Genomic DNA, 23,377 nt, shown 5'->3' with positions numbered 1-23,377 from the left:
AGTGTGGGTCTATTCCAGATTCCCTCTAGTTTGTGGGTGGATGATTGGGGAGGTAAAATCCACTTCTGCCCCAGTTGCTGTTTTTCTTTGCATGCACTACTAGGGCACATCTAGACTACATTTTACTTTTGAAAGACGATATGCAAATTTGGCGGGAATTTGCATATCTTCTTCTGATCACTTTCTCAAAAGAGTTTTTTTCGAGAAAGCAAGCAGTCTAGACGTGGCTGTTTTGAGGGAAAAAAACATTTTTTCGAAAGAACCTGTAAACCTCAATTTTTACAGGCAAGTTCAGGTTTATAGTCCCTCTCATGTCCACACAAATCAGCCTCATTTTGGTCTAAGCATGGCCAGCAGAGAAACTCTTCCCACAGCATGTAGGCAAGGATCCATTAGTGGCCTCACAGCAGGTAAGTACTGTAAAGTAAAAATTCACCTGCAGCAACCTATGTAGATTTGGCTGAGACTCACTGAGGCCATGTCTACACTACACTGAACATCAATGCTGCCATGGTCGATCTTCCAGGGTTTGATTTAGCTGGTCTGGTGAAGACCCACTAAATTGAACTCAGAACATGCCCCTATTGGTGCCGGTACTCCTGCTCCTCATGAAGAGCAAGGGAAGCTGATGGAGGTATTTGCTCCCATCACTCTCCTGATGTGTGGACAGTGCAGAAACATGATTTAAGGTATGTAGACTCCATGTGTGTAATTAACATAGCTGGAGTTGCATATCTAAAGTTGAACTTTCGCTTTAGTATAGACCAGGCCTAAGAATCAAAGCTGTACCAAGGCAAAGTAGGGTCTCAGCATACCCCATGTTATGGCCATGCCCTGAGGGGGCAGCTAATTTCAAAATTCAGCAAAGATTTCAGTACAGCCTTTCTTTCAGCTATTGTTCCAGGTTGCCTATGGACTCAGAAGGGCATCAGTAACTCTCGAGTCACATTTTCAAACTTTCTTTTTCATCCATGAGGGCAAGAAATACATTAAAATGAAAGTAAAGCTTCTGACATCATGCGACTCAATGAGAAAGGGCCCCAGGTACAGGCCTGTAATGTCTCTGGCCTTAATGCATATAAACAAGGATACTGTCTTCAGTGATAACGAAGAAATATTCATCTGTATGGTGGGCTGGAAGCATCACCTGCAAGCAAGATCAAAATATGAAAAACAGATGCCAGATTGCATGGCAGTATTACTATTCTGAAATATTGCACAAGTGCTGTGGTAAGGTTTCCTGTGAGACAATTATATCTTTCACCACCTCCCTACCCTAGCACTTTGAGCCTATAAAGCCACAGTTAATTCATGGAATATACTGTAGCTACTTTCCTCCCTGAAAGCCATTCCATTTGCCCACTAGATTTATAGGATACATACAAGGTCAAACACTGAAGTCTTAGTGCTGCTGTGTAACAGGAGTGAGGAAACTTTTTCCTATCAGGGGCCACTGATATGCAGAAAAGTCAGCTGCAGGAAACACACAGACCCACGGGGAGGGGCGCTTGGCAGCTCGGGGCTTTCCCTAGGGTGGCCAGCTTTCCCACTCGGTTGGACCAGATGCCATTGCCGTGAATGGCATCTGGTCTGTCCAGTTCTGAAAGTTGTGAACCCTATAATTGGGATGGGGCTAAAAATAAGGGATTCAGCGTATGAGAGAGGGCTCCAGACTGGGGCAGGTGGTTGGGGTGCAGGAGGAGGTGTGAGGCACTTACCTCTGGCAGCTTCCAGATTTGAAAGTAGTCGACACATGTCCCTGTGGCCCCTGGTTCCCAGCTAATGGATGCTATTGAGGCAGCACCTGTAAGCAAGGGTATCATGCAGAACTTCCCAGATAGCTGTGAGCCCCAGCTCACAGCTCCAGCCCTACCAGGTAGCACTGAGACTCAGGACTTCTGGCCCACAGCATGGAGACTTGCCGTGGGTTGGATAAAATTAAGCAGGGGGCCTAATGTGGCCAGTTAGCCAAAGGTTTCCCACCCCTGCTGTACAGTAATGTAGAAATCATACTATTTAATGAGGATTCTACCAGTATGTATTTCAATGTTTTTCTTCCTTTAATCTTATTCGAGACATTTTTAGGAGGTAGACCCTCAGCTGGTGCAAATCAACATAGCTTTGTTGACAGGAAACACTGCAACGATTAATTTGATCTAATTGAGATAACCGAGGCTCGCTCTGACTATTTAGTTATTAAATCATCCCTGTTTCAGAAGCGAGGTACACCAGATAAATCCATATCTAATCACTGGTGGAGTTTAGAAAGAATAGACAGACTCTCAATTTGGGGCCAAACTATATATTGTAACAAAGTTAGATAGCATACATAGAAAATGACAGGCAACTGGTAAACCACCCTAACCCAGAAAAGAAAGGAGATAGAAAAGTCCCTTAAGCAATAGGTTTATACATTACAATTAATCAGTCGGTTGATAATGCAGCCGCTGTTCACAACCTCTACACTTTGGCTAATGGAAAGCCACAATGGAGGAATGGTGAGGAGATCCCTCGAGTTCGTTCACCATGCCTTAAGACACTGGTCCATCTTAGGATCCTCGGCTCCTCGGGTAGCAGTCACGCACAGGAATCACGGCAAAGCGACGCTCACGGTAATCCAGAGGCGATAAGGATGTTGGTCTAGCCACCACAACTCCTGGCCTAATACCTCAACGTGGGAATACACCACGCACAGGTGGCCACAGAAATAGCCAGCTAGCTAGACACTTGCTGCTATACTCCTGATGATAACAATGGATCAATCAACCTCTTACACAATCATACCAAACTAAACAGACAGACTTGGGTAGACAGACAAGACAACAGACTAGCTACACCTGATCCGGTAGGTATGAATCCACAGAAGGAACGAACCCGAACCTTTCAAAACAAGGAGGTTTTATTGCCTCTAAGGCGGGAAAACCTGAGGAGGGCTGAATGTACATCTTTGGTGACGTGTGCACATAGGTTACCTAGGGTGGTGTGCAGATCTGAGGTGCCAAGTGCATAATGGGTGGTGTGCATAGAGTGTCATGTGCACACTGTTAGGATGGGGTGCACAGACTAGTAACAAGTGCAAGGCGTAGATTAGGCGGGAAACTCTAACCTTTGCTTCTCACCTAAAATGGAACCCATTTGTGACTCCATTTTGTATTTATCACCATACACATTTCAAAATCCATGGTAACAGCTTCATTGAATTTAGAACTATATCAGTTTATATCATTTGAAGACCTGGTCCAGGGTTTTTCAAGCTTGCCTGCTCCTGTTGCTTATTCTTCACATAAAGTCAAAATCCACTCTTTGTTATATTACCATGGATTGTTATGAAGATAACCCGGCTGCCAGGAACAACAAATTATGTCTGCATGAGAGGAGTGAGCAGCAAGAGCAGATGAACCCCAAAGCAACAAAAGAATGTGTTTTCATGGAATTTTTCCTAGTAATTAAAAACAAGAGGAGGGAAACACAGAAGATGACTTATCAGCAGAACTATTGAGAAATAGATTTTTTTTTTGTTCGTTTTCACAAAGTACCATCAACTCTGCTTTTGCAGAAAAACTTGCCAGCTGTCTATACTGGCCGCTTGAATTTCCGCAAAAACACTGACAATCTCATGTAAGATCGTCAGTGTTTTTGCGGAAATACTGTGCTGCTCCCATTCAGGCAAAAGCCCTCTTGTGCAAATCATTTGTGCAAGAGGGCCAGTGTAGACAGCACAGTACTGTTTTGCGCAAAAAAGCTCCGATGGCTAAAATGGTGATCAGGGCTTTTTTGCGCAAAAGCACGTCTAGATTGACACGGACGCTTTTCCACAAAAAGTGCTTTTGCGGAAAATTGTCTGTGCCAATCTAGATGCTCTTTTCCGAAAATGCTTTTAATGGAAAAAACTTTTCCGCTAAAAGCATTTCTGGAAAATCATGCCAGTGTAGACATAGCCATAGTGTCTCTGATTACCTACCGAAAAGCAACATTATTCCATTTTCCATATAACCTTAGATTCCCAGCAGCATTTGTGCTGTTTTCCATATATAGCTGGTAATCCATAAATGCCATCTACAAACAAGATGCACAGCAAATGAGGGGAAACCTCCCCAGAGAATTACTCCATTCAATATACACTTTTTATAGAACTTGTGAACTTGTTTTTAAATGACTTTTGTTTTATTCTGCTTTAAGGTGTGTAATGTGAAAAATAGTCCCAGCTAGAATTCATTGTGTGAACAGTTTCATGGCAGTTAGCACTTCCTCTCTGATTCTGAAATATTTAGTATATCATTCACAGGGTATAAATCATCATTATTACTAAACAGGTGTAGTAGCAACATTGTTCATTTTTCTTTTGATTTTGCAACTCGATGTGGTAGTTATTCTGTCTGAAAAAATTATATAGGCATCTCAGGGGGAGATGGATTAGCAGGAAGAAAACAGGTGATGCAGTAAAAGGTACATGCTAAATATTTTTCACATGACTACAGTTTACCAGATGCTTTTCGTCTATATTTTCATAAATGAAATGGTGTCATTTTAAGAATTAATGTCTGAAAATTATGGGCCCAACTCTACCGATGCAAAAGGACCTAATTCCACTGAAGCTTATGGAGCTGCTCCCATTTATACCAAAAGGGAATTAGACTGACCCATGTATGTATTCTTTACAGTTAATGTATCCAATTGTTTGTAACCTAGGAGATTACATTTCTTTTTAAAGCATTTGAACCAATAAGTTCAATCAACTACAGACACAAGTTTTCAAAGATGTTTCTGCTTGTCATCTGTGAATTGGTTAGAATAATTGTCTGTGGGTGGCAGATAGTTTTCTGCCTTGTATGGTGGACAGTGGGTATGTTCTCCTGCTGACATATTTCCAACCACCTGCTACGAATTAAGCTAGAATATTTTTAAACAGTTAAAATATTGAAATAAAAGACAGAGACTCATCTCTGATGCAAAGCAGAAAAGAAGGGATAACTTTTGAAATAATGAACAACAGTGGTGTCAAAACCCAATGTATTGCCCTATAGGCACCGTGAGTTATTTTCACAAAGGATTTTAGGTACCCACTTGCCACTTTAGGCATCTAACTCATAAATGTAGATCCTTAACACACCTACTCCACTGTTGTCTAAACTTGCAGGTATTCAAACTATTGGGCCAGAAGGGATAAGTCTATAAGCCAGTGGTTAAGTCACTCATCTAGGAAATCCAGGTTCCAGGTCTTGCTTCAATGAATATTTAGTTAAGTATGACAGCGGTTCTCAAACTGTTTGGGCTCTGGAGCCCTATACATGCATAAAAATTTATGCAGAGCCCTAGCGGTCCACTGATTGTATGTGTTGTACCTATCAATGTTTCCAGTTTGTCAACCTCGCGGAGCCCCTGGAGATGTCTCACGGAGCCCCAGGGGCTCCACGGAGCACAGTTTGAAAAACACTGTTCCACTTTGTATTACATCAATTTCATACAAACTGGAACAGATTCAATAAGTGAAATTACCCCCGAATATCCTATCTGTGAGTGAGCTCATGTGGAGTTTTGGAGACCTGGGTTCAAGAAGCTTCACCACATAAGGCACAATGGGAACTTGAACCTGGCTGCCCTATAGCCTAGGTGAATGATCTAACCATTAGACTAGAGGGTATAAGTGGAGTAGTTACTTTTTCATTTTTTGTGAGATAAGGCTGACTTCACTAAAGCCTCCAAGTAAAGATTCCAAGTTGTGAATACTAAGCAGTTGCATCCCATTAGGTGCCCACCTCCCTTTGGCATTTCATATTGGGCTGCTCAGAATGCTGACTTTTATTAAGCCCATTCTTAGATACCTGACTCACTACTTGTATTGTACTGCAAATCTAGGCACCTAAGTAAGGATTCTGGATTTCAATAGATCATCTAAAAGTTCTACATTGCAACACTGAGTCTAAATCCCCTTTATAGATCTAGGCCTGATCATCTGTCAGAGTAACCACAAATTTTGTAAAATAATATACTAACTGCCTGATTTTTAATCTGTAGCATCTGTGTGCACCCAGTAAATAAAATGCACTATCAACGGCATGAATATCAGATCACCTCCAATGTATTTCACAACATCACAAGTATAGAAAATAAGAAAGAATTTTGTTTAAAAGTAAACTATTGTATTCTCAGAATTATTTTACTTACCACTTTTTCTGGTGCCTAAGAAATTGGTAATTAAGAATGACCTTCACCAAGCATCAGAGATTCTGATTTTCAGGATTTTCCTAAAAATGAATATTATTTTCCAAATATGAAAATGCAATTAGAGTTTAGTCAACTGTTCTCTCCTCTATGTAGAATGTTTACCTTTGTGCAGTGTCTAAAAACACACAAAAAGCACATCTCACCTGCTGTTACGATTACTGTCAAATATTTTTGCACTTATTGCCAGAGAAGTAAAGAGCTATAAATGCAGCAATCAAAATATACTCAATAAAACCGTTAATCAAAAAGCTAAATAAGATTAGTATGCTTTATTATGTGTCCTGAAGTTCACTAGGCTTTGGCTATGACTCCGGTCCTTGATAAAGGGTGTTACGAGAAGGAGGGAGAAAAATTGTTCTCCTTGGCCTCTGATGGTAGGGTGAGAAGCAATGAGCTTAAGCTGCAGCAAGGAAGATTTAATTTGGACATTAGGAAAAACTTCCGAACTGTCAGGTTGGTTAAAGACTAGAATAAATTGCCTAGGGAGGTTATGGAATTTCCATCACTGGAGATATTTAAGAGCAAGTTAGATAGACATCTATGAGGGATGGAGGAGTGAGGAGGTGGAAACAATAACCAGAAATTTGGAAATGGCAGAGGTGCTTAATGACTTCTTTGTTTTGGTCTGATGATGAAGGAATGCCTAACATAGTAAATACTAGTGGGAATGGGGTAGGTTTAGAAGACAAACATAAAAAAGAACAAGTGAAAAAGCACTTAGAAAAGTTAGATGTCTGCAAGTCACCAGGGCCTGATGAAATGCATTCTCGAATACTCAAGGAGCTGATTGAGGAGGTATTTGAGCCTTTAGCTTTCATCTTTGAAAAATCATGGACGATGGGAGAGATTCCAGAAGACTGAAGGAGGGCAAATATAGTGCCCATCTATACAAAGGGAAATAAGAACAACAAGACCAGTCAGTTTAACTTCTGTGCTAGAAAAGATAATGGAGCAAATAATTAAGGAATTCATTTGCAAACACCTGGAAGATAATAGGGTGATAGGTAACAACCATCATGGATTTGTAAAGAATAAATCATGTCAAACCAATCTAATAGCTTTCTTTGATAGGATAATGAGTCTTGTGGATAAGGGAGAAGTGGTGGACGTGATATACCTAGACTTTAGTAAGGCATTTGATACACTCTCGCATGATCTTCTTATTAATAAACTAGGCAAATACAACTTAGATGGGGCTACTATAAGGTGGGTGAATAATTAGCCAGATAACCATTATAGAATGGTTATTAATGGTTCACAATCCTGCTGGAAGGGCATAACAAGTGGGGTTCCACAGAGGTCTTTTTTTGGGACTGGTTCTTTTCAATATCTTCATCAACGATTTAGCTATTGGCATAGAAAGTATGCTTATTAAGTTTGCAGATGATACCAAGCAGGGAGGGGTTGCAACTGCTTTTGGAGGTCATAATTCAAAATCATCTCGACAAACTGGAGAAATGGTCTGAGGTAAATAGTATGCAGTGTAATAAGGACAAATGCAAAGTACTCCACTTAGGAAGAAACAATCCGTTTCACACATGGGAAGTGACTGTCTAGGAAGGAGTACTGCAGAAAGGGATCCAGGAGTCATAGTGGACCACAAGCTAAATATGAGTCAACAATGTGACCCTGTTGCAAAAAAAGCAAACATGATTCTGGGATGCATTAACAGGAGTGTTCTGAGCAAGACATGAGAAGTCATTCTTCCGTTCTACTCTATGCTGATTAGGCCTCAATTGGAGTATTGTGTCCAGTTCTGGGCACCACATTTCAATAAAGTTGTGGAGAAATTGGAGAAGATCCAAAGAAGAGGAACAAGAATGATTAAAGATCTAGAGAACATGACTTATGAAGGAAGACTGAAAGAATTGGGCTTGTTTAGTTTGGAAAGGTGGAGACTAAGAGGGGACATGATAGCGGTTTTCAGGGATCTAAAAGGGTGTCACAAGGAGGAGGGAGACAAATTGTTCTCCTTGGCCTCTGAGGACAGGATAGGAAGCAATGGGCTTAAACTGCAGCAAGGGAGGTTTAGGTTGGACATTAGGAAAAAACTTTCTAACAGTCAGGGTGGATAAACATTGGACTAAATTGCCTAAGGAGATTGTGGAATCTCCATCACAGGAGATATTTAAGAGCAGGTTGAATAGACATTTATCAGGGATGGTCTAGATAGTACTGTGTCCTGCCATGAGATCAGGGGACTGGACACAATGACCTCTTGAGGTCCCTTCCAGTTCTAGGATTCTATGATTAAGTCCTACTGGTAGACATGGTGAGAAAGTCTGATTTTATGGTCATTATCATGAATCTCACAGGAGATGCTCTATATTAATATTAGTGTAACTGACATCAGGATTTACAGGGAGGGGTTTTGTCCTGGAAGGCATTTAAGGCTTTGTCTACACAGAGGATCATCATTGGGATGGAGGAAAGGGGGCAACTTCCCTGGGGCCCAGTGATTCTAAAGGAACTGGGGCTCCCAACCACCGTGGGTCCTTTAAATTGTCATCAGACCACCAAGTGGTGGACTCTGCATGGCTCTAAGGACTGAGGGGGGGCTGGCATGCTGCAATCTGGGTGATGCTGAAAAGCTGATTCCTCCTCCACCCAAGGCCCTGCCTGAGGGTCCCAGAATGGCTGCAGGCTCCCACTTTACACAGCAATGTCAACCTAAGATTAGTGGGACTTGAGTCAGAAGACCTGTCAGAAAACCCTCGGCTTGAGCATCGACATTGAATTTTAATCCTAGGTTAAGGATTTATTGACCCATGCTTGAATCTTAGACTCTGGCAACAACACTGCGGTGCTCAGGCACAAATCAAAGTAACCATTTCCCAAACTACCTAGCCCCCCTGCCCACTTCAAACCCTAGCCCTAAGAATGTGGGGCACTGTGGGAAACCGCTACTATCCACCCTATTTCCTAACTGTGCTGGTGCTATTGATGGGACTCGAGTGTCAATAGGAGCATCTGAGCACATAAATCGCATAATTAGCCCCTTTGGTTTCTATCTGAGTAGAAAAACAGCAGTTTGGGAACATTTAATACTGAACTGCCATCTAATCTTAGACTTGAGCTCTCCACCTCTAGGCTAAGTCACATTAGGGAGGATCATGCCCCTGTGTGTCAGTTCACTGCTTTGCTCCTGCGGGCTGTAGAGTGATGCAGTGTCTGCTAGCTTGATGAAAGCTAGCACAGGTATGTCTTCTTGAGTTGGTAATTGCATACCCAGTTCAAAGCATAGACAAGCCCCTAGAGTATCTAATTTTGTTCCCATTTACAAAAGTGTATGTCCCGAATGTTTCCAGTCAAGTTATCCTGGATTTATATAGCTGTGACAAAGGGCAAAATTTTGGCCACAGACTTTGAAGGAGAGACCCAGGGATACAGAGCTACCTAGTTTCAAGCTCACTTATTCTGAGTGCTCAGCTTTTGGCAACATCAACTTCAGTTCCCTGACATGTGCAATTTAAGAAAAAAAAAGATCATGTTTCTCCCCCAATTTCCTCAGGTGCCCAGATTAAGTGGTACCAAATATTCTCCCTATTTCATGGCAGATCTGGTTTCCATGGTGAGCAAACCATCTTCATCTGCTGTTTTGTAGGCCACATTACATACACCACCCCCTCCTTGGCATGCCTACAGATGATTGAACATTTATTTTCTGGCAAGTTTATTCATATATTTAAATTAAACAATCTGGGGGCTATCAGGATTCAAAGCTCAACCTCCCACCTCAGATGTGCATCACTTGATCACCCTCTCAAAGGAAATAAACAAATGTAGTAAATACCAACCATGTGTCATGAAGTTACTTCATTGTAAGTATGGAACACTGTAGGCAACTGAACACAAATGTGCTCATTTTCAGTTGCCTAGTATCCTTATTACCACTAGAGATGGCCAAGTGGCCATTTCCAAATAGCATTTAGATAAATTCTGGATTCCACACTGAAGACCAACTGAGGGCTGGAGTTTGGGTTCATATTACACTGCCAGGAACTTGCCAGCTGCCTTTGCAAAGTTTCAGCTTTTGTTTTCAATTAAGAAAATAGTGCCTTTAAAAATGCAACCCCAAACGTAACCCAGGTATTAGATTACCTCCAGGTGTATAACTACGAGTGTCCAATCCCTTTACATATGAAAATGTTTCCATTCAAGATTCTGGTTTTGGCTTGTCTCTACATAAACTGGTATCAAAACAGGTGGTAAATTCATATTGCTGCTCAGAAGTCCCTTATGAGCTAATCCAACAATCATTTTCATTGACCTTAGCACTTTATTGGTAGTCCCTCCAAACAGCTAGGGTTCTTTTTTTTTTAATCAAGCTAGCTCAAAGATGGTTATTCAGGATAGTCCCTTTTAAAAAGTCCCAGTTTATTGTATATTGCCAGTAACAGTTGTAGATGCCTATTGACAGCCCAGTTAACTATATGTTCCAGCCATGTTGGTGCTTGATTGCCTTTAAAAAAAACAGGAAAATTATTAAATCAGAGACTCAGGTGTCTGGTGCCAGTTGATAAAATTGTGCCTTTTCTCTCTCCTTGATTACTAGCAATGAGTCAGACTGGAGTTGCAGAATGTGTGGACATTTGGTTGTGTGGGCCCCAGTCAATTGTATTCTGGGCAGCAAAAATGGCTGACAGCTTGATACGCCTAGCAAAGAGATAACAGCTTTGGCAGTAGATGATGGGAAGAGGCATATACTGGTGTAACTGTTTCAGCTCATGCATGCAATAGAAGTGTCCAGTTACTAGCATTCTGGTTGTTTATATGGGAGACAATAACTAATAGTTCTGATGAATTTATGCCCAATACCAGAATAATCTGTTCACAACTGTTGCTGAGTTAGGTTTAGAGTGAGAGCTGGAAAATTATAGGGCAATGGACAGGGTATGAAAGAAAAATCAGCAGATAATTTTCTATGCCAGTCCTTACCAAGAAGATCTTTCTGTTGGAAGATCACAACGCATCAAAGTTTCCTGAATTTTTTCCTTCAACATCTACCAATTAAGTATTTTCATAATAGGCCATGAAGGTGATGTATGGGCTGCATCATGAATCTACTTTTATTTACACAAACACAGAATAAGCTGCTTTGGTTGGACTTTGGTTTGGTCTACGATGGAAGTCTTGGGAAAAGCTGGTATGCTTGGCAGTAAGGAGCATTTGATTTGCATGAGGATGGCAGATGAAATGCTTCAAAGCTACTCAAAAAAAAATTCACGTAAAGAGAGTTTATGATTCAACATTTCAGCAACTGACAACCAGTCACATTGTGTGGCACTGTGCAGCAAGGGGGAGTGTCCGTGACTTTGAGAAGAATGTGTTGTGCAGCTGGATGCCCAGCATTTAGCATGAAAACAACATGCTGCTCAGTTAATCCAACCAGGCAAATGGATAAGTGGTCAATGAAGTAAGCATTGCTCTTCCTGAATTGATCTCTGAAGCCATGGCAAGACTCATTAGTACAAACTGTGATTGTTGACATCATGCTTGAAATCCATTTGACTAGCAGTATTAATTCTAACAACTGATGCTTCATCTTCATTCATTAAAGGAACATCTCTACCGGTACTACTCCCACAACCAACCTGGTGTTTGCATGTTTTCTAATTTCATTTCATTTTACAGCCTGATTCTCCATCCACTTGCATCTTAGGCAGTCATTTGCATCTATGTAAAGTGACTGTAACTTGCCACCAAAAAAGATGGTAATGTTTTACACCTATAATTATAGAAGGTGCAAGGCAAGAGAACACCATAAGATGTTTTTAAGCTTTCAAAACTAGTTAAAATATTGTCTAATATTCTGCACTCACAAATTCACCAAGATCCAAAAGCCCACCAAAGTCAATAGAAAGGTTTCCACTGACTTAGGATCTGATCCCACTTTTGCCCAGCTTGGTTCCTTACGCTGACTCCAACGCCAAAATAATAAATAAAATAAAAGTGCAAATCTTATGAGACATAGACAAAAAGTGCATTCCTTGGTCACCTTACTTGGAGGATTTACAATTTGTTTATATTTCTCAATGGAAGCTACAAATCTTATTAAAGAGTTCACGCCCCCACAGTCAGTATAACATTCCAGAAACATGGCAAATAAGCGTGACTGGGAAATGAACCTCTGAATGGAAACTGAAATCAGAATTCTTGCATTCTTTGCAAGTACCTGTAGTTCCTCTAATTATATCTGAAACTTGTAAACAGGAAAATGTTTTACTGATGCACTGAATGATGAACTTAAAGTGGTAAGCAAAAACAAAACAAAACGCAAATAAAAACAAGATAGTTACCATAGAGATGGCCACAGAGTAGAAATAATAAACATATGTAAAGTGACACATTTGTAACTGGAATTGTAAGGTATTTATGTGCCAAATATGCTAAATCAAGGGTTCTCAAACTAGGAGTCATGACCCCCTCAGGGGCTGCAAAGTTGTTATGCAGTGGTCATGAGCTGCCACCTTACACTCAAACCATGCTTTGCCTCCTGCATTTATGATAATGCTAAATAATGTTTAATCTATAAAGGTGGGTCACACACAGAAGCTTGCTGTGTGAAAGGGGTCACCAATACAAAAGTTTGAAAACCACAGTGCTAAACATTCATATGCCCCTTCATGCTTCAGCCACCATTCCAGAGGACATACATCCATGCTGATGATGCTCCAAAGCAGTGTGGGCCAACGCATGCATATTTTCAGCATCTGAGACAGCAGCCACCAGGAGAAAGTTGATTTTCTTTTCTGATGCCTCAGATTGTGTAGTTTCTGCACTGGAGTGTTGCTCTTTTAAGACTTCTGAAATAATTCTGTACATCTCCAACCTATAAGATTTTTGGATGGCAAACCAGGTTCTTAAACCTTGACTTGTGTGCTATAGTTATATTTCGAAATCTCTCATTGGACCTTCTTTGTGTTTTGTAAAATCTGCAGCGAAAGTGTTCTTAAAACGAATGTGTGCAGGTGATCATCTGAGACTGCTATAATATGAAATATATGGCAACATGTAGGTAAAACAGAACAGGAGACATACAATTCTCCCCCAAGGAGTTCAGACTTACATTTAACTCTCCTTTAAAAATGTATTAATTATCAGCCTTGAAGTAAGTTCTCTAGAATGGTGGCTGAATTATGAAGGGGCATACACTAAATATTTGTATCTGGCATATAAATACCTTGCAATGCTGGCTACAAAAATGTAGTCACTCTGCCATCTTGAAACAGAACAGATTCTGCTTTCTTCCTGCTCCCTTTTCAGAGGTTGGTACTGGCTGCAGTGATATCCACACAGCAATTAACACTGTGCCCAAACATGGTGAGCACAGAGGAGGCATGACACTGACTCCTTAAACTCTGTTGCCCCCACTTCACACCAGTGCAAGAGCTGGACACAACTTGTCCTTTGATATAACAAGGTTTCCAAGACTTTCACTATGATTGGATGAGTTCTTATGTTATTTGCAACATTTCCTTATCACTAGTGGGAGAATGTCAGAAGATTTCAAAGTTCAGTTAATGTGAAACCCCCAAGTAGTCTGAATATTTCTTTGAATTTAGACTCCATGCATATAATGAAGTGGAAAAGCTGATGTTCAAAGAAATCTGTTAATTTTCAAGGTGCCACAGGACTCCTCGTTGTTTGAACTTATAGACATCTTCCATTTTCTTACTCTTCTAGGGTATGTCTAGACTAGTTCGTTAGTTCGAGCTAGGTAGGGTAATTAGGGCAACCGGAGTTGCAAATGAAGCCCGGGATTTAAATATCCCGGGCTTCATTTGCATTTTCCCGGGCGCTGCCATTTTTAAATCCCCCTTAGTCCGAACTCCATGCCCGTGGCTACATGTGGCACGGAGTAGGTAGTTCGAATTAGAGATCCTAATTTGAACTACCGTTACTCCTCATTCCACGAGGAGACAAAAGTGTGAAATTCCATGAGGAGTAATGGTAGTTCGAATTACGATCTCTAATTCGAATTACCTACTCCGTGCCATGTGTAGCCACGGGCACAGAATTCGGACTAAGGGGGATTTAAAAATGGCGGCGCCCGGGAATATGCAAATGAAGCCCAGGATATTTAAATCCCCAGCTTCATTTGCAACTCCAGTTGCCCTAATTACCCTACCTAGCTCGAACTAACAAGCTAGTGTAGACATACCCCTAGACTCCACAGAGATGTCCACATAAAACCCATTAAAGAGATGACAATCAATTCTATGAACTCTTGACTTACTATTACCCCTAATCCAGCAAGGCACTTAAGCTTGTGCCTAGACCTAAAAAAGCCAGTTGGATTCTTTGCATCCTAGCTGTCACATAATTGCATAAGTGGTTCACACTAGGGCCCAAATTAGCCCTTTGTTTAAGACACTAGCAGTACAAAATATAGTTTGAATAGTTTGCTCCAAGGAGTACCTGTTTGCTGCTAATTGACACTTACATAGGCATCATTTCACACTTTTGTTTGCTCTCTCAGTACTCAGGTTATAACCACTGTATGCCGTGTATTCTGTTCATTCATTAAATCAAAGCACACAGAATTTTTAGAACACAGAAGGTTTATTACATTATTTTTCTGAAGTGCCTAGGATTTATGTCTAGGAAAACACAGAACATGTGTTATTCATATGCAATATGAGAGGATTTTGGACATATTTTTATCTGCCTTTTAGAAAACATATGTATACTACCCTCATTTCCTATGCTAATCATACACATATTGACACTTACATGTACAACAAGGAAATGCCTTTTGAATTAGCATCAACATTTAAAAACAGAATATATTAATGCCAAATATGTTAGGAGTGGAAAGTAGCCACCAATAGACTTAAAGCTATACACCACTATCCAGAAGCACACTAAATCAGTAATGCCACTTTGAACATGTAAAGTGTTATGTGATGTGGACACAATAGAGTATTATAATTATAACCAAGATTTAAAGATAGATTCTAGAGGGGCTCTAGCTGATATTTAAAAACATTAACTTTCAAAGTTACAATAATAATTACTTTTGTGGAGGACATTGTCAGCTCCATATGGATCAGAGAATTTTGCAACTGATGCTGCATAGCACCCCTAACTCCTCAAAGTCAAGAGAAGTTGAGGGCTTTCATGACCTAATTAAATTTACTTGATACCTCCACAGTGCAGACCCTTTAAGCCATACCTCTCAGAAGATACAGATGACATTAAAAAAATCAGAGTTGTGGGTCAGACTTGTAGACATTGGGTAGGGGAGCTTTGCAGAAACACATTGTGTGTTTAAATCCCCTTAGTAACAAACAAAGCAAAAACAGCTTCAAAATGCTGCAGAGAAAGGGAGCAAAACAGCAGTTGCCTGATGGTGCCAAAAAGAAGGACTATATTTGCTTAACAGGAGCTCTTTACAGAGACCTTTGGTGTTAGGCTAACAGATTAGGGTTAGGCTTAACACAATGTATCTCCTCTAATGTCTGAAACAAAAGACAGGAGTATGTAGCACTTTAAAGACTAACAGGATGATTTACTAGGTGATGAGCTTTCGTGGGCCAGATCCACTTCCTCAGATCAAATTGTGGAAGAAAATTGGCATGACCATATACACCAAATATCCCTTGCTGTGTTTCAGCAAGACTAGACTATCACGGCTACATCTCTATTACTCCTCTAATGTCTGTCCTTGTAACTTTTTGTTGCAGCTGGTACAGCAGCCAGCTTGCAGAATACTCCATCTCTTACAGTATCTGCCCACGTGTCTCAGATCCACAGCTGAAAATGGACAAGGGAGGATATGTTCAGGATATCTGCATGAACTCCCTCATAGAAGAGATGCAGGCAGAGCACCTGGACCGGATCATGGAATTCCAGGAGAGAAGAGCTGCCAGGGAGCAGCAGGCAAGGCAGCATGAGACTATGTTTGCCTCCCTGAGCACTGTGATAGAGCCCCTAGCTTCCTGTCTGGAAAGGGCCTCCTTCCAGAACCTTGTGCTCCCCAATGATAACCCTGGTCTTTCCTCCCCCAACCCCGTTGCTTTCACTCCCAGGACACAGGGGAAGAGGGACTCAAGGGCAGCCATACCCTCCAGGACCTTGGGAGGCAGAAGGCAGTTTCACAAGTGTTCCTGAGTCCTCCTTTCCCCTTTGATTTCCCACTTCTTTCCTTTCCCTGATGTTTTCCCCTAATAAAAACTCACATTATTTGAACAACTTTCACATTTATTGTTTCAACTCTGTGTGTGTGGGAAGGGGGAGGGGAGATTAAAGGCAAACACAGGGACTGCAGAGGCACCTTGTGGAGAGCAACATGAAAGTCTCAAAACTGGACATGCATAAAACTGTTTTCAAGGTCTCTCTGATTTGCACTGCTCCTTTCTGTGCTCTCTTTTTCACCCTGGTGTCCAGCTGCTCAGTCTCTCTGGCTAGGTGCTCTGCCTCAGCACCCCACCCTGCCAAATAAGTTTCCCCCTTGCTCTCTCAGGGTATGTCTACACTACCCCGCTAGTTCGAACTAGCGGGGTAATGTAGGCATACTGCAATTGCAAATGAAGCCCGGGATTTGAATTTCCCGGGCTTCATTTGCATAAGCGGGGCGCCGCCATTTTTAAATCCCCGCTCGTTCGAACCCCGTGCCGCGCGGCTACACGCGGCACGAACTAGGTAGTTTGAACTAGGCTTCCTAGTTCGAACTACCGTTACTCCTCGTGGAATGAGGAGTAATGGTAGTTCGGACTAGGAAGCCTAGTTCAAACTACCTAGTTCGTGCCGCGTGTAGCCGCGCGGCACGGGGTTCGAACGAGCGGGGATTTAAAAATGGCGGCGCCCCGCTTATGCAAATGAAGCCCGGGAAATTCAAATCCCGGGCTTCATTTGCAATTGCGGTATGCCTACATTACCCCGCTAGTTCGAACTAGCGGGGTAGTGTAGACATACCCTCAGAGATTATGAAGCACATGACAGACTATCAAATCAAAGGGTATGTTGCATTTATTGAGGTCCAACTGAGTCAGGAGATTCCTAAACCTATCTTTTAAATGTCCAAAAGCACATTCAACCACCATTCTGCACTTGCTCAACCTGTAGTTGAACTCCTCTTTACTGAGGTCTAAGCTGCCCCGTACAGCACTTTTGCCAATCATACCACTTTTTTCATGTACTTTTCCCAATCAAACCACGTCGATGTCAGTGAAATGGCCCTTGTGATCCATCAGTGCCTGCAGCACCATGGAGAAGTATCCTTTGCAGTTGATGTACTCCATGGCAAGGTGGTTGGAGGCCAAGATGGGGATGAGTATTCCATCTATGGCCCCACCGCAGTTAGGGAACCCCATCACAGCAAAGCCCTCCACTATGTTGTCCATTTTCCCAGAGTCATGACCCTACGTAGCAGAAGCATTTGATGGCCTTGGCTACTTATATGAGAACAGCCCCTACTGTAGATTTCAGTACTCCGAACTGATTTCCCACTGAATGATAGCTGTCTCGCATGGCAAGCTTCCTTCGGGCAACTGCCATGTGCTTCTCCATGCTCATAGCAGGTCTCATTCAGGTATTATGGTGCCTCAATTCAGGGGCAAGCTATTCGCAAGTTCTAAGAAAATGGCCTTGTTCCAGAAGTTCTGCAGCCACTGATAATTGTCCAAAACCTGCAGCACTGTGCAGTCCCACAAGTCTGAGCTTGTCTCATGGCACCAGAACCGGCATTGACTGGTGACTGCACTAGCATCAACGCCAGGCCTTGCATAAGCAGCAACTCCATGCCATACCAAGCTTCATCCTCGTCCTCTTCCTGGTGGAGTGACATGAGTACATTCTTGAAGTCCGGCACCATTAGGCACAACACAACACACATCATCATCACAATGGATTGCTGCAAACCAGGCTTCATGCTCATGGTGCTATAGCATCCGTGCGGACAACCAGGGTACCACAAGGCACAAGCACATTGCCTCCCCTTTATCTCACACAAGGGGAGAGGGACTAGACAAGTGCATTGTGGGACACTGGTGACATGAGCCTCTGACCACCCATTGCAGAGTTTTGGTTCCAGCAAGCACCATGAGCATAGCCCAAAATGTAAAGCTGCCCATAGTGAATTGCTCTCTGAGTCATTGGTAGGCTCCCTAATGGGTATGCACTACTTCAGACTACATTTGATTCTTTCCTGCAGTGAGAACACTGACCTTTAACTTCACAAAATCGGGTGCCCAGAAATCAACCATATTAGATACAAGCTTATCTCATAGTGTCGATATACCCGAGAGAATATAAGTTAAAGAGTGTCAATACATTTCCAACAGGATTCAAACAACAACTTTTTATACTTGTCAGAAGCTTTAGTGACTAAACTACCCTGGGTATGTCTACATTTCCACCCTAGTTCGAACTAGGGTGGCTAATGTAGGCATTCGAACTTGCAAATGAAGCCCAGGATTTAAATAACCCGGACTTTATTTGCATGTTACCAGGCGCCACCATTTTTAAATGCCCCGTAGTTCGCACTACCTGCCCGCAGCTACATGCGGCATGGAATAGGTAGTTCGAATTAAAGCTCCTAATTCGAACTACCATTATTCCTCCTGCAAGGACTTGCGAATAGTCCCCCAGACACTATGGTTTAAAAAGGTAAAAGAAAAGTTAAATAATAAACTAGGCACTTTAAATGAAATAATAAACTGCGGGCATCTTCATTTCATAAATATAACAGAAACAAGTGACAATTGATGAAGAAAAATATATTTTAATATGAAAATAATTTAATGCAGAGAGCTGCTGAGTTCAAAGTGCGTTCCAGTTTTCATTCTAGTCTTTATATATACAATTTAATGGTGGGAAAATGGTATAGGGTGAAAAGCAAGTTGGGCTATTTTCACTGCTTTGAAACAGGAAGATAGCACATTTCTTCATGGTTTAGCTAAATATTTCTCCCTTGCTAGCTAGCACACCTGTTAAATTGAGTTTTACAAGCAGTACTACAATGAATAATGTGTGTGTATCAACTGACTAAAATGTAAACAATGGAGATTGTCATGGCAATTACTTGACTCTCCAATGAACTTAGATCCAGAGTTGGATACTGGCAAATCCCAGTGTGAGGTGCGAGCAAAAGTGGCACAAAGCACTGAGGCAATTCGAGGGCTGCTATGTGCAGGATGTACCTAGAGTGAATCCTACATCTGCCCATCTTGTAGTAAAGTAAGGCAGTTTTGTCTACTGAACATGATGCTTATTAGATTTTATGGTGTTGCAGCACAAATGTTAAATGCTACCATTACATTTTATGCTTTTGTGTACTGCTTTAGTTTTCTAATCTAGTTCTGGTATTCAAAGCTCCTCTTATTTCAATAGACAATTCTACCACTTGCACTGGCACAGATGTTTCCTGCATTTAAATTCTTTTAAAAAAAATCCTAAACCAAAAAGTGATTACATGGTTATTTTCAAGGATGACACCATCTGGAATGGAGAATGATTCTATAAAGGGTTTTCTGGTTTTGTTGTTATATCTGAACACAGTAGGTTCTGAATATTTCTAATTGATGTTGTATAAGATTCCACATAAATATCATTAATAGTATTGAGAGTTAAGCATCCTGCTTGAGAATAGATCTCCTAAAGAAGCAAATGAAGCAGCAATTATATATATACACAGCAAATTCTGGGATATGTGTGCACACAAGAAGAAGAGATCATAATAAAGCTGTCAGTATGTAACAAGCCTATTAAGTATACGGTTCCTTCAGTCAAAAGTATAAATTAGAAGGCACAGACCTACACGAGCTAAGGATCTGTCAAAATCCCCAGAAATACAGTAAAAAATAATCCCCTACCTGTAATAAAAAGGTGGGCAACAGTGATAGACAGCACATGAAAGCTCACAGATCAAGGATTTATCTCTGAGAATGACAATAAAACTAGCAAGTGCAATTTAATTATGAAAGGAAGCATCCTGAACAATAAATTTACCTGTAGGGTCTGAACACAAATTGAGATATGTATCTTATTTTATAGAAAAACAGAACTATGTAGCACTTTAAAGACTAACAAGATGGTTTATTAGGTGATGAGCTTTCGTGGGCCAGACCCACAGGATACTAAACTCTGAGAGGCTCTGGGAAGATAGACCCATATTCTCCTATAGACAACCACCTAACCTCAAGATGATTCTAATCAACAACCACAGGACATACCACACTAATACCAACCCTGGAACTTTCCCTTGCAACAAACCCTGTTGCCAGCTTTGTCCACATATTCACTCTGCTGATACCATTATTGGACCTAACCAATTCAGTTATAAGATCAAGAACACATATTCCTGCTCATCCAGACATATAATTTATGCTATCATGTGCTGACAGTGTCCATCTGCTATGTACATTGGACAAACGTCTCAGACACTTCGCCAAAGAATCAATGCCCACAAAACAGATATTAGACAGGATCACAAAGAAAAAACAGTTTCTTGCCATTTCAACCAGAAAGGGCATTGTCTCAAGGACTTGATTACCTGCATCCTGCTTCAAAGACATTGTAACACCAGACTTCAAAGAGAATCCTCTGAACTGTCATTCATGCTTAAATTTGACACTTTATGCCGAGGTCAAAGATGCTAATTATCTTACCCATTTCAAAGATAGCTTCCCCAATTATCACCTCTAATATCATTAGCTCACAGACATTTACCTCCCTCCCTCATCCTCCCTCTCTTCTGAAATTTGATTTGTCCTTTTCATATGTGTTCACTTTTTTATTGTATCCCTTTGGTATATATGGTCATGACAATTTTCTTCCACAATTTGATCTGAGGAAGTGGGTCTGGCCCACGAAAGCTCATCACCTAATAAACCATCTTGTTAGTCTTTAAAGTGCTACATAGTTCTGTTTTTTGTTTCAGCTAGACTAGACTAACATGGCTACATTTCTATTATTATTTTATAGAGTTACCTTTCCCCTCCCCTCATAAACCAAGGCAATACAGAACTAACCCAAAGCTCATGGAAGTTACACATAAAGACTCCCATTTTCTCCATATGTCCATAATGCTGAAACTTACTCAGTGGGTACAGACGAAGAGTTACATCTGCTGTATCTATTTTTACTGTCTCAAATGTTACTTTAATGGAGCCAACAGGAGTGCAAGCATCTTCCCTTATGGAAGAGCCCTATAAAAGTAACTGATAGGGAGGGGCTTTATGGAAATTAGCATAAAAGTGCTACAGAATTTGAGAATGATATCCCTGCTACTGAACTTTTAAACCAACATTTAGGTATATAAATATTCTATTGGTTGGATTAAACATTTTATATAAAGGTTATGCTTCTACATTAATTTCCTAAGGATGTTTCCATAAGGTTTCTCGGGCACTGCAAAGCATAAATATGTTTGCACTGGAATGCCATTTAAAATCCCTATACTACTAGGTTTATCCAGGGCCATATTTCTGAGCTCCTAAGCACAGCATCTTCAGTGCCCAACCTAGAGCTGACCTTTATGTTTTCTGTAAAAACAAAACTTTTAACCTACCTTCAACTTTTAGGCACTTCTAGACTACAATGTTCCCAGGCACATGCCTACTGCATTGAGATAGATAGCTGCCCTATGTTTGTTAAGAACACAAAGAGCTGATCTTGTTCCCTCTGAAATCAAAGGCAAAACTCCCAATCACTGCAGGGGGATAATATTGTGCTCTTAGAAGTATATGCTGTAACCTTACACACCAACATCATATAATAACCCAATAAGCACATTCACAAATAGCAAGTTAAGAACAATTGTACAAACTACCCACTGTTTATTCCCCTGTAAGATTCTCCAAATATTATGTCTTTACCATTAGATCTAAAGAATCCTTTTACTAATTGGATACAGTTGCAGGCTGCCTTTTGTTAAAAAAAAATTCCATTACTTGAACCACAAATGATAGCACCAGGGGTGCTGGGAGTAGTAATGTTTTCTATCATAAGCAGGTTTTACAGATAGGAGCCTTTGAATCAAGCACCCCCATGATAAAATGGTTCCAGCACCTTAGATTTGAAACCTATCTATAATAAAGTATCATTATAAGGAAGTAAGCTGTGGTTAAACATGTATTAATGCAGACCTTGATTCAGCGGTCCATCATTATTCAGAAAAGATCTTACGCATATACCTAAATCCAATGGGACTTACGCATGTGATTAAGTGCTTTTAACAGGGACAGAATTAAGCACATACTTAAATGATTTGCTGATATGGGGTCTTAGTGACAGATAGGTAATGTTTCATATAAAAGGACCACTCTTAATGGAGTATAATGCCTTGTAAAGTGGCTTGGAACCAACTTACAGTCTGTATTTAAGCAAAGCCTGGCAGATGAGGGGAAGAGAGAGTGACTGTGAGAGGTTTAATTACACTGCATTTAGCTCTTCTTTGTGTTATATAACTATTCCTCCTGAGTGAGTTCTATGAGTTCTTCCTTGGCCCAGGATCCTTGCAAACTTTTACAGAGAAAATTTATACACTAGGCATTAATTTCTTCCTATACCTATATTCCTCACATCTCCTAACCCATTTCCCATCCTGCTCTTCACCTTGCCTCTACGTGTCCATCCTCTACTTCCATTCCACGAGGTTTTTGCCATATATGATCCAGAATTCTTACATACCCCTGCTCTCTGTCTACCCTCAAATCATGCTACAATATTGTATGTATTTATATTTTAAAAGCCATTGACCTTGACCTTATGACCAACTGTCACTACTCTCACTTACCATCTACCTCCAGTCTCCCCAAGGATGTATAGTTTATTGCTATTATTTCAACTGTCTCACTTTTAACTGTCTCCTCCGTGCCCTGCAGTACAGCTACAGCCATGTTCCAGTGAAACCACTCTCACTACAGGTCACAAAGCAACCTTTTCCTTTCCAGGATGAAGGGCTTTTTTTCTATTCCAATCCTTCTTCAGATAGCTGCTGCCTTTGACATAACTGATCACCTATTTCTTTTAAACCCACTCTTCTGTGTGTGTGGGGGGGGGGGGGGGGGCGGGCGAAGGGTTCTGGGGGGAGGGAAGTCAGCATTTACCTAGTTCCTGCTAGCTAACTTGACAAACTTGTCTGTATTACGCTTTGAGAGCCTCTTCTGGAAAGCAACGTAAAGCTACAGCGGACCATGCAGAAGCT

At 41.1% G+C, this 23,377-nt stretch overlaps 1 long non-coding RNA gene across 1 annotated transcript in view; it reads right to left on the bottom strand.

Moving 5' to 3' along the window:
- Positions 1–943: 943 nt before the first annotated feature.
- The window catches only part of LOC142826912 (uncharacterized), a 33,627-nt gene continuing 11,193 nt past the window's right edge, over positions 944–23,377 (bottom strand). Inside the window, exons 2-3 of the long non-coding RNA XR_012901171.1 lie at positions 1,719–1,804; positions 944–1,147 (exon numbers count right to left, since the gene is read on the bottom strand). This is a non-coding gene — a long non-coding RNA (uncharacterized LOC142826912). The remainder of the gene's footprint in view (positions 1,148–1,718; positions 1,805–23,377) is intronic.

The sequence above is a fragment of the Pelodiscus sinensis genome, chromosome 1 (assembly GCF_049634645.1).
Source record: "Pelodiscus sinensis isolate JC-2024 chromosome 1, ASM4963464v1, whole genome shotgun sequence".
NCBI classification, from domain to species: domain Eukaryota; kingdom Metazoa; phylum Chordata; order Testudines; family Trionychidae; genus Pelodiscus; species Pelodiscus sinensis.
Note: the sequence above shows the minus strand (reverse complement) of the source record. Positions and strands in the feature narration are given on the sequence as shown.